The sequence below is a fragment of the Arachis stenosperma genome, chromosome 5, assembly GCF_014773155.1.
Source record: "Arachis stenosperma cultivar V10309 chromosome 5, arast.V10309.gnm1.PFL2, whole genome shotgun sequence".
Classification (NCBI taxonomy): Eukaryota; Viridiplantae; Streptophyta; class Magnoliopsida; order Fabales; family Fabaceae; genus Arachis; species Arachis stenosperma.
Genome location: NC_080381.1, coordinates 54,432,038 through 54,444,069, shown reverse-complemented (window position 1 = coordinate 54,444,069; position 12,032 = coordinate 54,432,038). Strand labels below are relative to the sequence as shown.

The 12,032-nt window shown below is 38.0% G+C and overlaps 1 non-coding gene across 1 annotated transcript; it reads right to left on the bottom strand.

The window, feature by feature from the left end:
* Window positions 1-11,023: 11,023 nt before the first annotated feature.
* On the bottom strand, window positions 11,024-11,127 carry LOC130983576 (small nucleolar RNA R71). The gene has a single exon (XR_009087559.1). It is a non-coding gene; the product is annotated as a small nucleolar RNA R71 (small nucleolar RNA).
* Window positions 11,128-12,032: the final 905 nt, after the last annotated feature.

Below are 12,032 nucleotides of genomic sequence, written 5' to 3'. Positions count from 1 at the left end.
ATATGGGATATTTCCTTCTACCACAAAATAATGCAAGTCATGATTCTAATGGTGGCTGGGAAGGGAATTCTAATGCTCCATATGATATTCATCCAAAGATATCATCACTTGACCATGCTTCAACAGAAAGCCTCTTTCAAAACTCACCACCCACACAAACTTCCATGAACCAAAGCCTCTCAATGCTTGAGACCATGTTTGAAAAAAATGAGAGGGAGGCACAGATATCATGGAACGAGCAAGAAAATTCATTCAAAAACATGGAAATAATGTTAGCTCAAGTGGTGAGTGCAACAAGGAAAGAGGAAGGGCCAGATGAGGAAGCCTCTGTGTCAAGTAAAATTTCAATGAAAAAAGAGGTGGTGGAAATATTTGAACCTGAAACTCTACTTGAGATGACAAGAGAACCTGAACACTCACAGCCTTCACAAACTTCCCTGGACCAAAATACCTCAACATTTGAATCCATGATTGAAAGGTATGAAGAGGAGATGAAGAAAGCTTGGGAAGATCAACAAACCTCCTCCATGAAAGAGCTACTAAAGCAAATGTTGAGTGTAAAAGAGGAAGGGGAAGAACAAGTTAGTGAGGAGGATAATCAAGAACGTCCAAACTCAAGGGAAACAGAGAGGCACATGAAGGACAAGCTCATTGAACCACCAATTCAAAAGGCTCTGGATGAAGATCAAACTCCAAAAATCACACAGCAACTAATTCATGAATCCAAAGAAGTGAAGGCAACTAACAAGAGCACCAATCATGTCCCTGATCCAGCAAGCAAGATCAATCAAGCCATTTGCAAAAGGAAGCTTGCTGAGGAAAGGCCAAGACAAGGGACAGTAGCTGAATCTTCTCCCCCCTTGAAGTCATTCCTCTTAACCAATTGGAAGAAGAGGAAGAAAGTGAAGAACAATATGTCAAGCTAATGACACTAAAAGAGCGCTTGTTGGGAGGCAACCCAACCTTAGGTAACATTTCTTCTCTGCTTTGTTTTCTTTCTGTGGTTTGTTCAAATTTAATAATTTGGCATATGGTTACATTCTAAGTTTGGTGTTGCCTTGCAACAAATTGTTTTCAATCCCTTTTGGATGATTGCATCAATTCTACATGGAAGTGTCACACTAAAATTCTAAGTTTGGTGTACCACTTAATTTACTATGCAATAAATCCAGCAACATCACTTGTCTGCATAATCATATTGCCTTTTACAGTGTTATTTTTCTTCTTAGTTGGATAATTTTTGTTTTCTCTTTGTTTCATTTATTTACTTGTTTTTAATGTTTTCTTTCATTAACTGTTTTTGTTAATACATCACCAAAACATCCTTATTCATGACAGACTCTTCATTTGGTGATTGTATTCAACAAATAACAGTTTCTTTTGTTTAGTTTTAGTTCAAATAAATTGACATATGGTTGCATTCTAAGTTTGGTGTTGCTATGCAACAAAATTTGGTTCCAATCCTTACAAGATACTTGCATCAATTCCAAGTGAAAGTGTCACACTAAGTTTGGTGTGCCACTTATATTTTTTTTATGCAATGTATCATGCACACCATCTTATGTTTGTGATCATAGTGTTTTTATTTCTCTGTGCCTTGATTGTTATCTTAATCTTGCTTGCCTAAACACATATGCTACTGACATCCTTTTGTGTGAGACATTCATGATCCATTTTAGACCCCACCACCATTGTTCTAATTGTTGCTTAAGGAAGAGCAAGCATTCTGATTTGGTATGGGAAAGGGAAGAATTGGAGAAAAAGGACAACAATAAAGAAGAAGAATTGCAAGGTTGTAAAGTTCCTTTTCCTCTCATTTATTTCCAGCACTTTAAATTGCATGATTGTCTTTATATTTTCTGTATACATGTGTGGTATGACTAGGCATAGCTTGAATTTGTTTTGAAATATGTTGTTGTGACATTATGACTACCAACTTAAATCCTGTGAGTTCAAAAGCAATAAAGCATCATGATCATAAACAAACAAGGCATTAAAGAAGATTTTAGCATGTGCATACAAGTATTGGAAAGCTAGTATGATTGATTGTTGCTCAATTGCATTGGATTTTATTTAATTGAAGTTTTTCATCTAGTACATTTTGTGAAATCTTTTAAAATCATGAAAACCTTGAAGAAGCAAATATAATTAAAGCAAGAAAAGAAAAAGGGAAGGAATGAGAAAGCTGAAGGCTCTGAGTACCAATGGCAATTTATTTGCTAAGTGCTTGTGGTGTTTATGTATCAAGCCAAATGCTTGAAAACAAAACACTTAGAAGTCAAGGCTAGGCTCAAGTGCAAAAGCACTCCCTCAAAGCTCAAGGCTCTGAGCATCAATGATTAGAGAGTCAAGAAAAGAAAAGAAAAAATGAGCTTAATGAAGTCCTCTAATTAAATGCTTGTGGTGCTTATGATAAGAAAAGCGAAAAGATGGCATGATAAGAAATTGTCATCCAGAGTCTTTGAGCCGGGGCAGAAAGTTCTGCTATTTAATTCTAGGCTCAAATTATTCCCCGGGAAATTAAAATCCCGGTGGAGAGGTCCATATGTCATTACAAACGTATCACCATATGGATACATAGAGCTTCAGGATAATGACTCTAACAAGAAGTTCATTGTTAATGGACAAAGAGTTAAACATTATCTTGAAGGCAATTTTGAGCAAGAATGCTCAAAACTGAGACTTAATTAAAACTCAGTAATAGTCCAGCTCATGACATTAAAGAAGCGCTTGCTGGGAGGCAACCCAGCCAATCACAAAATTTAATTTTATTTGTTTCTGTTGATTTTTACAGGTATAGGTCAAAATGTCTTCAAGGTAAAAAAAGCAATTGATTGGATTCACAGAGTTACAGGGGAATTTGGAAGTTCACTGGCGAAAAAAGGCCAGTAAGAAACATTCTGGGCGTTGAACGCCCAAAAGAAGCACCCACTAGGCGTTCAACGCCAGTAAGGGTAGCCATCTGGGCATTAAACGCCAGAAAGGAGCATCTTCTGGGTGTTGAACGCCAGAAAGAAGCACCTTCTGGGCGTTTAACGCCAGATTGTTAGTATCCTGGGCGTTCAGAAAAACGCCCAGTAACAAAGGACTTCCTGGCGTTGAACGCCAGAAAGAAGCATCAGCTGGGCGTTGAACGCCCAGGAGAAGCAGCATTTGGGCGTTAAACGCCCAAAACATGCATTGTTTGGGCGTTTAACGCCAGGATGGTGGGGAGGAGGTAAAATTCATTTTTCTTTACAAATTTTCTAAATTTTTATGTTTCAATTCATAATTTCTTGCATCAACATGTTTTCAAAATGTCATCCTTCAAATCAAATTAGTTTTCTAAGAACCCTAATTTCTAAAATCCTTTTATTCAAAAAAATTTCAAATATATCTTAATCCATAAAGACAAATTATATTTCAATCCAATCCAACTCTTTTAAAGTTTATTTTCAAAACTCAACTATCTTTTTAAAATCTTTTTCAAAATTAAAAATTCAAATCTATCTTTTTAATTATTATTCATATCTTTCTCTTTTTAAGCTATATCTTTTTCTTATCATATCTATCTTTTATAAATCATATCTTCTATCTTATCTTTTTCTTATTTTCGAAAATTACCCACCCCCTCCCTATATATTGAATTCGGCGCCCCTCTCATCATCACCATGCCACACTTGCTCTCCTCCTATCCCTCTTCTTTCTTCTCTTTTGCTTGAGGACAAGCAAAACTCTAAGTTTGGTGTGTTTATCCGTGATCACAAAAACATATTCATTAAGATCATGGCTTCTAAAGGAAAACAACCCACCCCAAGAGGCAAGAAAGAGAATATTCCAAAGCCACTTTGGAATCAAGGGAAGTTCTTAACTAAAGAACATTCAGACCATTACTACAAAATAATGAGTCACAGATCAGTGATCCCGGAAGCCAAATTTGATCTGAAAGAAGATGAATATCCGGAGATCCAAGAGCAAATTCGAAACAGGAATTGGAAAATTCTGGCCAATCCTGAAACGAAAGTGGGAAGGAACATGGTTCAGGAGTTCTATGCTAATCTATGGCAGACAGACAGGCAAAGAATAATTGGAGCTGCTCTCTATGACCATATGACCTTAGTCAGAGGAAAGATTGTTCATACCCATCCTGACAAGATCAGGGAGATATTTAAGCTTCCTCAACTGAAAGATGACCCAGACTCCTTTAATAGGAGAATGATTAGGGTAAATAAAGGTCTAGACAAGATCCTAGAGGATATATGCATCCCTGAAGTCAGGTGGACCACCAGCACGACTGGCACCCCAATTCAACTCAAAAGAGAAGATCTCAAACCAGTGGCTAGAGGCTGGCTGGATTTCATTGGGCGTTTCATACTGCCCACCAGCAACCGTTCTGAAGTTACCATTAAAAGAGCAGTAATGATTCACTGCATCATGTTGGGAAAAGAAGTAGAAGTCCATCAACTGATCTCATGTGAGCTATACAAAATAGCAAACAGGAATTCCAAGGACGCCAGATTGGCCTATCCAAGCTTAATTTCTATGCTCTGCAAAGATGCCGGGGTGAAGATGGGAATAATAGAGTATATCCCAGTTGAGAGGCCAATCACTGGAATATCAATGGTCAGACAACAGCAACAAGATGATTCAGCCAAGAGGAGAGCACAGGAAGCCCTCCCAGAACTACCTCAATTCGAATATTGGGGACATCTTGAGGCTTCTATTTCCAAATTACAAGAAGCTATGGACCAAATAAAGGAAGAACAGAACAATCAAAGTAGAATGCTTTGCAAACTGCTTAAGGAACAAGAAGAGCAAGGGCGTGATCTAAGGGAGCTGAAGCGCCAAAAAAATTAATCCTTGAAACACACCCCACAGATTAGAGGAACATCTAATCCTCAAAACAACAGGTTGTTGAGTTCCAATTTTTCTGCTTTAACTTAGTGATAGTGTTATTATAGAAATTTACCTTAGGAGATATATAGTAGTAGTAGTAATTAGTATATCTATTTTGATTTTATTTCCAATTAAGTTATAATTTATTTTTCTCATCATCATCAGGCATGAATAAAGTAGTAGATTTTTTTTAGAATAAAGAAGTAATCTATATTTTTCGAGTTCTTAATAATAAAAATTATAATTAATTACATGTGGTGGCAATGCTTTTTGTTTTCTGAATGAATGCTTGAACAGTGCATAATTTTTATCTTGAAATTTATGAATATTGGCTCCTGAAAGAATGAGGAACACGAAAAATATTATTGATGATCTGAAAAATCATGAAATTGATTCTTGAAGCAAGAAAAAGCAGTGAAAAGGAAAGCTTGCGGAAAAAAAAAAGAAGGAGCAGTAGAAAAAGCCAATAGCCCTTAAAACCAAAAGGCAAGGGTAAAAAGGATCCAAGGCTTTGAGCATCAATGGATAGGAGGGCCCAAGGAAATTAAATCCAGGCCTAAGAGGCTAAATCAAGCTGTCCCTAACCATGTGCTTGTGTCATGAAGGTCCAAGTGAAAAGCTTGAGACTGAGTGGTTAAAGTCGTGATCCAAAGCAAAAGAGTGTGCTTAAGAGCTCTGGACACCACTAACTGGGGACTCTAGCAAAGCTGAGTCACAATCTGAAAAGGTTCACCCAGTTATGTGTCTGTGGCATTTATGTATCCGGTGGTAATACTGGAAAACAAAGTGCTTAGGGCCACGGCCAAGACTCATAAAATAACTGTGTTCAAGAATCAACATACTACACTAGGAGAATCAATAATACTATCTGAATTCTGAGTTCCTATGGATGCCAATCATTCTGAATTTCAAAGGATAAAGGGAGATGCCAAAACTGTTCAGAAACAAAAAGCTACAAGCCCCGCTCATCTGAATAAGAATCTGAGCTCCATTTAAAACTCTTAGATATTATTACTTCTTAAATTCTTTCATCCTATTTTATTTATCTAGTTGCTTGGGGACAAGCAACAGTTTAAGTTTGGTGTTGTGATGAGCGGATATTTTATACGCTTTTTGGGGGTAATTTCATGTAGATTTTAGCATGTTTTAATTAGTTTTTAATAGAATTTTATTAGTTTTTAAGCAAAAATCATATTTCTGGACTTTACTATGAGTTTGTGTGTTTTTCTGTGATTTCAGGTATTTTCTGGCTGAAATTGAGGGAGCTGAGCAAAAATCTGAGTTAGGCTGAAAAAGGACTGCTGATGCTGTTGGATCCTGACCTCCCTGCACTCGAAAAGGATTTTCTGGAGCTACAGGAGTCCAATTGGCGCGCTCTTAACGGCGTTGGAAAGTAGACATCCAGGGCTTTCCAGAAATATATAATAGTCTATACTTTGTGCGAAGATAGACGACGTAACTTGGCGTTGAACGCCAAGTACATGCTGCTGTCTGGAGTTAAACGCCAGAAACACGTCATGATCCGGAGTTGAACGCCCAAAACATGTCATAACTTGGAGTTCAACTCCAAGAAAAGCCTTAGTTCGTGGATAGCTTCAGTCTCAGCCCCAACACACACCAAGTGGGCCCCAGAAGTGGATTTCTGCACCAATTATCTTAGTTTATTCATTTTCTGTAAACCTAGGTTACTAGTTTACTATTTAAACAACTTTTAAAGACTTATTTTGTACCTCATGACATTTTCAGATCTGAATTACATACTTTTTGATGGCATGAGTCTCTAAACTCCATTGTTGGGGGTGAGGAGCTCTGCAGCGTCTCGATGAATTAATACAATTCCTTTATTTTCCATTCAAACACGATTGTTCTTATCTAAGATGTTCATTCGCGCTTAATTATGGAGAAGGTGATGATCCGTGACACTCATCACCTTCCTCAATCCATGAATGTGTGCCTGACAACCACCTCCGTTCTACATCAGATTGAATCAGTATCTCTTAGATTCATTACTCAGAATCTTCGTGGTATAAGCCGGATTGATGGCGGCATTCATGAGAATCCGGAAAGTCTAAACCTTGTCTGTGGTATTCTGAGTAGGATTCTGGGATTGAATGACTGTGACGAGCTTCAAACTCCTGAAGGCTGGGCGTTAGTGACAGACGCAAAAGAATCAATGGATTCTATTCCAACCTGATTGAGAACCGACAGATGATTAGCCGTGCTGTGACAGAGCATAGGAACGTTTTCACTGAGAGGATGGGAAGTAGCCATTGACAACGGTGACACCCTACATAGAGCTTGCCTTGGAAGGGACCTTGCGTGTGGAAAAGGATTTCAAGGAAGAGTTGAAGTTCAGAGGACAAAGCATCTCCAAAACTCCAACATATTTCTCATTACTGCACAACAAGTAACGCTTTTATTCTCTTTTATTTTTCCAATCTAATAATTCCAACTGATAATTTTAATTAATATCCTGACTAAGAATAATAAGATAAATGATGAGCGGATAATTTGTACGCTTTTTGGCATTGTTTTTAGTATGTTTTTGGTAGTTTTAGTTGAGTTTTCATTATATTTTTATTAGTTTTTAGTTAAAATTCACTTTTCTGGACTTTACTATGAGTTTGTGTATTTTTCTGTGATTTCAGGTATTTTCTGGCTGAAATTGAGGGATCTGAGCAAAAATCTGATCCAGAGACTCAAAAGGACTGCAGATGCTGTTGGATTCTGACCTCCCTGCACTCTAAGTGGATTTTCTGGAGCTACAGAAGCCCAATTGGCGCGCTCTCAACGGCGTTGGAAAGTAGACATCCTGAGCTTTCCAGCAATATATGATAGTCCATACTTTGCCCAAGATTTGATGGCCCAAACCGGCGTTCAAAGTCACCTACAGAAATCCCAGCGTTAAACGCCGGAACTGGCACCTAAATGGGAGTTAAACGCCCAAACTGGCACCAAAATGGGAGTTAAACGCCAAGAAGAGTCTCTACACGAAAATTACTTCATTGCTCAGCCCAAGCACACACCAAGTGGGCCCGGAAGTGGATTTTTATGTCATTTACTCATCTTTGTACACCCTAGGCTACTAGTTTCCTATAAGTAGGACCTTTTACTATTGTATTTTCATCTTGGTTCTTCTGGTTCCCTCTCTGGGGCCGAAACCAATGATCACTTTTGTTCTTATGTATTTTCAACGGTGGAGTTTCTACACACCATAGATTAAGGTGTGGAGCTCTGCTGTACCTCGAGTATTAATGCAATTACTATTGTTCTTCCATTCAATTCCGCTTGTTCTTGTTCTAAGATATCACTTGTTCTTCAACTTGATGAATGTGATGATCCGTGACACTCATCATCATTCTCACTCATGAACAAGGTGACTGACAACCACTCTTGTTCTACAAGCATCCAAGGCTCTAGTGAATATCTCTTGGATTCTTTAATCGGAATCTTCGTGGTATAGGCAGGACCTGATGGCGGCATTCAAGAGAATCCGGAAGGTCTAAACCTTGTCTGTGGTATTCTGAGTAGGATTCAATGATTGAATGACTGTGACGTGCTTCAAACCTGTAACCTACTGGGCGTTAGTGACAGACGCAAAAGAGGGATTCTATTCCGGTAGGGGAGGGAACCAAACCGGTGATTGGCAGTACTGTGACAGAGTGCGTGCATTAGCTTTCACTGCGAGGATGGGAGGTAGCTGCTGACAACAGTGAAACCCTACACGAGCTTGCCATGGAAAGGAGTAAGAAGGATTGGATGAAGGCAGTAGGAAAGCAGAGAGACGGAAGGGAAGGCATCTTCATACGCTTGTCTGAAGCTCTTACACCAATGATATACATAAGTATCTCTATCTTTATCTTTATGCTTTATTCGTTTATCACTATATCCATTTGAGTCTGCCTGACTGAGATTTACAAGGTGACCATAGCTTGCTTCATACCAACAACCTCCGTGGGATCGACCCTTACTCGCGTAAGGTATTACTTGGACGACCCAGTGCACTTGCTGGTTAGTTGTGTGAAGTTGTAGTGATCACAATTTCGCGCACCAAGTTTTTGGCGCCGTTGCCGGGGATTGTTCTTGTGTATGGACAACTGACGGTTCATCTTGTTGCTTAGATTAGGCATTTATTTTTCTTCAGAGTTCTTAAGAATGAATTCTAGTGTTTCAAGGTGATGTTCTTATCATCACCAAAGCTGATTGATCATTATCAATTTAGCTCTTGAATGCAATGTCTTGCTGAAGCTTAGCTAGCTATGTCTAATTCCTTTAGACTAAAGCTTTAGACTAACATTGCATGATTCCTGGAATTCTCATTAAGAAATTTTGATACCTTTATTTTCCTTTTCACTTAATTTTCGAAAAAAAAAACCCAAAAAAAATTACAAAATCATAAAATCCAAAAATATTTTTTGTCTGAGTCTAGAGTCTCATCTTAAGTTTGGTGTCAATTGCATGTTTCTGTTTTTCTTGCATTTTTCGAATTTATGCATGTGTCTTCACTAATCTTCAAGTTGTTCTTGATGATTTCCTTGTTTTGATCTTTGAATTCTATTGACTTGAGTGTTTTGTTGTTTCTCATATGCATTTTTATTAGTGTCAGTAGTATACAAACTGCTAAGTTTGGTGTCTTGCATGCATTGTTATTTGATTCTTGTTGCATTTTGATTATTAAAAATCCAAAAATATTTTTAATTTGTGTCTTTTCAAGTCAATAGTACAGAGAATTGAAGATTCAGAACATACTGCAGAGGAATTATACGGAAAAAGCTGGGCATTCAAAAATGCCCAGTGAAGAAGGCAGACTGGCGTTTAAACGCCAGCCAGGGTACCTGGTTGGGCGTTTAACGCCCAAAAAGGGTGCATTTTGGGCGTTAAACGCCAGAATGGATACCATTCTGGGCGTTTAACGCCAGGATGGTGCTAGGGGGAAGATTTTGTTTTCAAATCAATTTTTTTTCAAGTTTTTCAAAATCAAATCTTTTTCAAATCATATCTTTTCAATCAAATGTTTTCAAAATCAATTTCTTTCCTTTTTCAAAGATACTTACTAACAATTAATGATTTGATTGAACATTTTTTGCCTTTTCTGTTGAGGAAGGTTTTATGTTTGAATCATATCTTTTCTTGTTAAGCAAGTCATTAATTTTTCAAATCAAATCTTTTTAAAATTGTTTTCAAATCAAATCTTTTTAAAACCATAACTTTTCAATCACAATTTTTTTTAAAACCAATCATATCTTCTTAACCACATCTTTTTCAAAATAGCTTTCAATCAAATCTTTTTGATTTCTAATTTAAAAATCTTTTTCAAAAATCACTTGATTTCTTTTCCACTTTTATTTTCGAAAATCAATTAATGTTTTTCAAAAATGTTTTCAAAATATTTTAATTAATTTTCGAAAAATTGCTTCCCTCCTTCTCACATCCTTCTATTTATGGAGTACCACTCCTTCTCAATGCACAATTCGAACCTTATCTAAGTAAAGTTCGAATTCTTCTTCTCCTTCTTCTTTCTATTTCTCTTTTCCTCTGACACCTCAAGGAATTTCTATACTGTGACATAGAGGATTCCACATTTTCTTGTTCTCTTCTCTTTCATATGAGCAGGAGCAGAGACAAAGGCATTCTTGTTGAAGCTGACCCTGAACCCGAAAGGACCTTGAAGAGAAAGCTAAGAGAAGCCAAAGCACAACTCTCTTTAGAGGACCTGACCGAATTCTTCAAAGAAGAAGAAGACCTGGCAGCCGAAAACAACAATAATGCAAACAATGCAAGGAAGGTGCTGGGTGACTTTACTGCACCTACTCCTGATTTTTATGGGAGAAGCATCTCTATCCCTGCCATTGGAGCAAACAACTTTGAGCTTAAGCCTCAATTAGTTTCTCTAATGCAACAGAATTGCAAGTTCCATGGACTTCCAATGGAAGATCTTCATCAGTTCTTAGCTGAATTCTTGCAAATCTGTGACACAGTCAAGACTAATGGGGTTGACCCTGAGGTCTATAGACTGATGCTATTCCCTTTTGCTGTAAGAGACAGAGCTAGAATATGGTTGGACTCTCAACCTAAAGAAAGCCTGGACTCTTGGGAAAAGCTAGTCAATGCCTTCTTGGCAAAGTTCTTTCCACCACAAAGATGGAGTAAGCTTAGAGTGGAAGTCCAAACCTTCAGACAGAAGGATGGAGAATCCCTCTATGAAGCTTGGGAAAGATACAAACAATTGATCAGAAAATGTCCATCTGACATGCTTTCTGAATGGAGCATCATAGGTATTTTCTATGATGGTCTCTCTGAACTATCCAAGATGTCTTTGGATAGCTCTGCTGGAGGATCTCTTCATCTGAAGAAGACGCCTGCAGAAGCTCAAGAATTGATTGAAATGGTTGCAAATAACCAATTCATGTACACTTCTGAAAGGAATCCTGTGAACAATGGGACTAATCAGAAGAAAGGAGTTCTTGAGATTGATACTCTGAATGCCATTTTGGCTCAGAATAAAATATTGACTCAACAAGTCAATTTGATTTCTCAAAGTCTGTCTGGAATGCAAAATGCACCAAGCAGTACTAAGGAAGCTTCATCTGAGGAAGAAGCCTATGATCCTGAGAACCCTTCAATGGAAGAGGTGAATTACCTAGGAGAACCCTATGGAAACACCTACAATTCTTCATGAAGAAATCACCCCAATTTCTCATGGAAGAATCAAGAGAGACCTCAACAAGGTTTCAATAACAATAATGGTGGAAGAAACAGGTTTAGCAATGGCAAGCCTTTTCCATCATCTTCTCAGCAACAGACAGAGAGTTCTAAGCAGAATACTTCTGACTTAGCAACAATGGTCTCTGATCTAATAAAGACCACTCAAAGTTTCATGAATGAAACAAGGTCCTCCATCAGAAATTTGGAAGGACAAGTGGGTCAGCTGAGCAAGAAGTTACTGAACTCCCTCCTAGCACTCTCCCAAGTAATACAGAAGAAAATCCAAAAGGAGAGTGCAAAGCCATAGACATGGCCGAATATGGAGAGGAAAGAGAGGAGGAGGACGCCACTGAGGAAGACCTCAGTGGGCGTGTACCAATCTCCTCTGAGTTCCTCAATGAGGAACAATGGGAATCTGAGGCTCAAAATGAGACCATAGAGATTCCATTGGA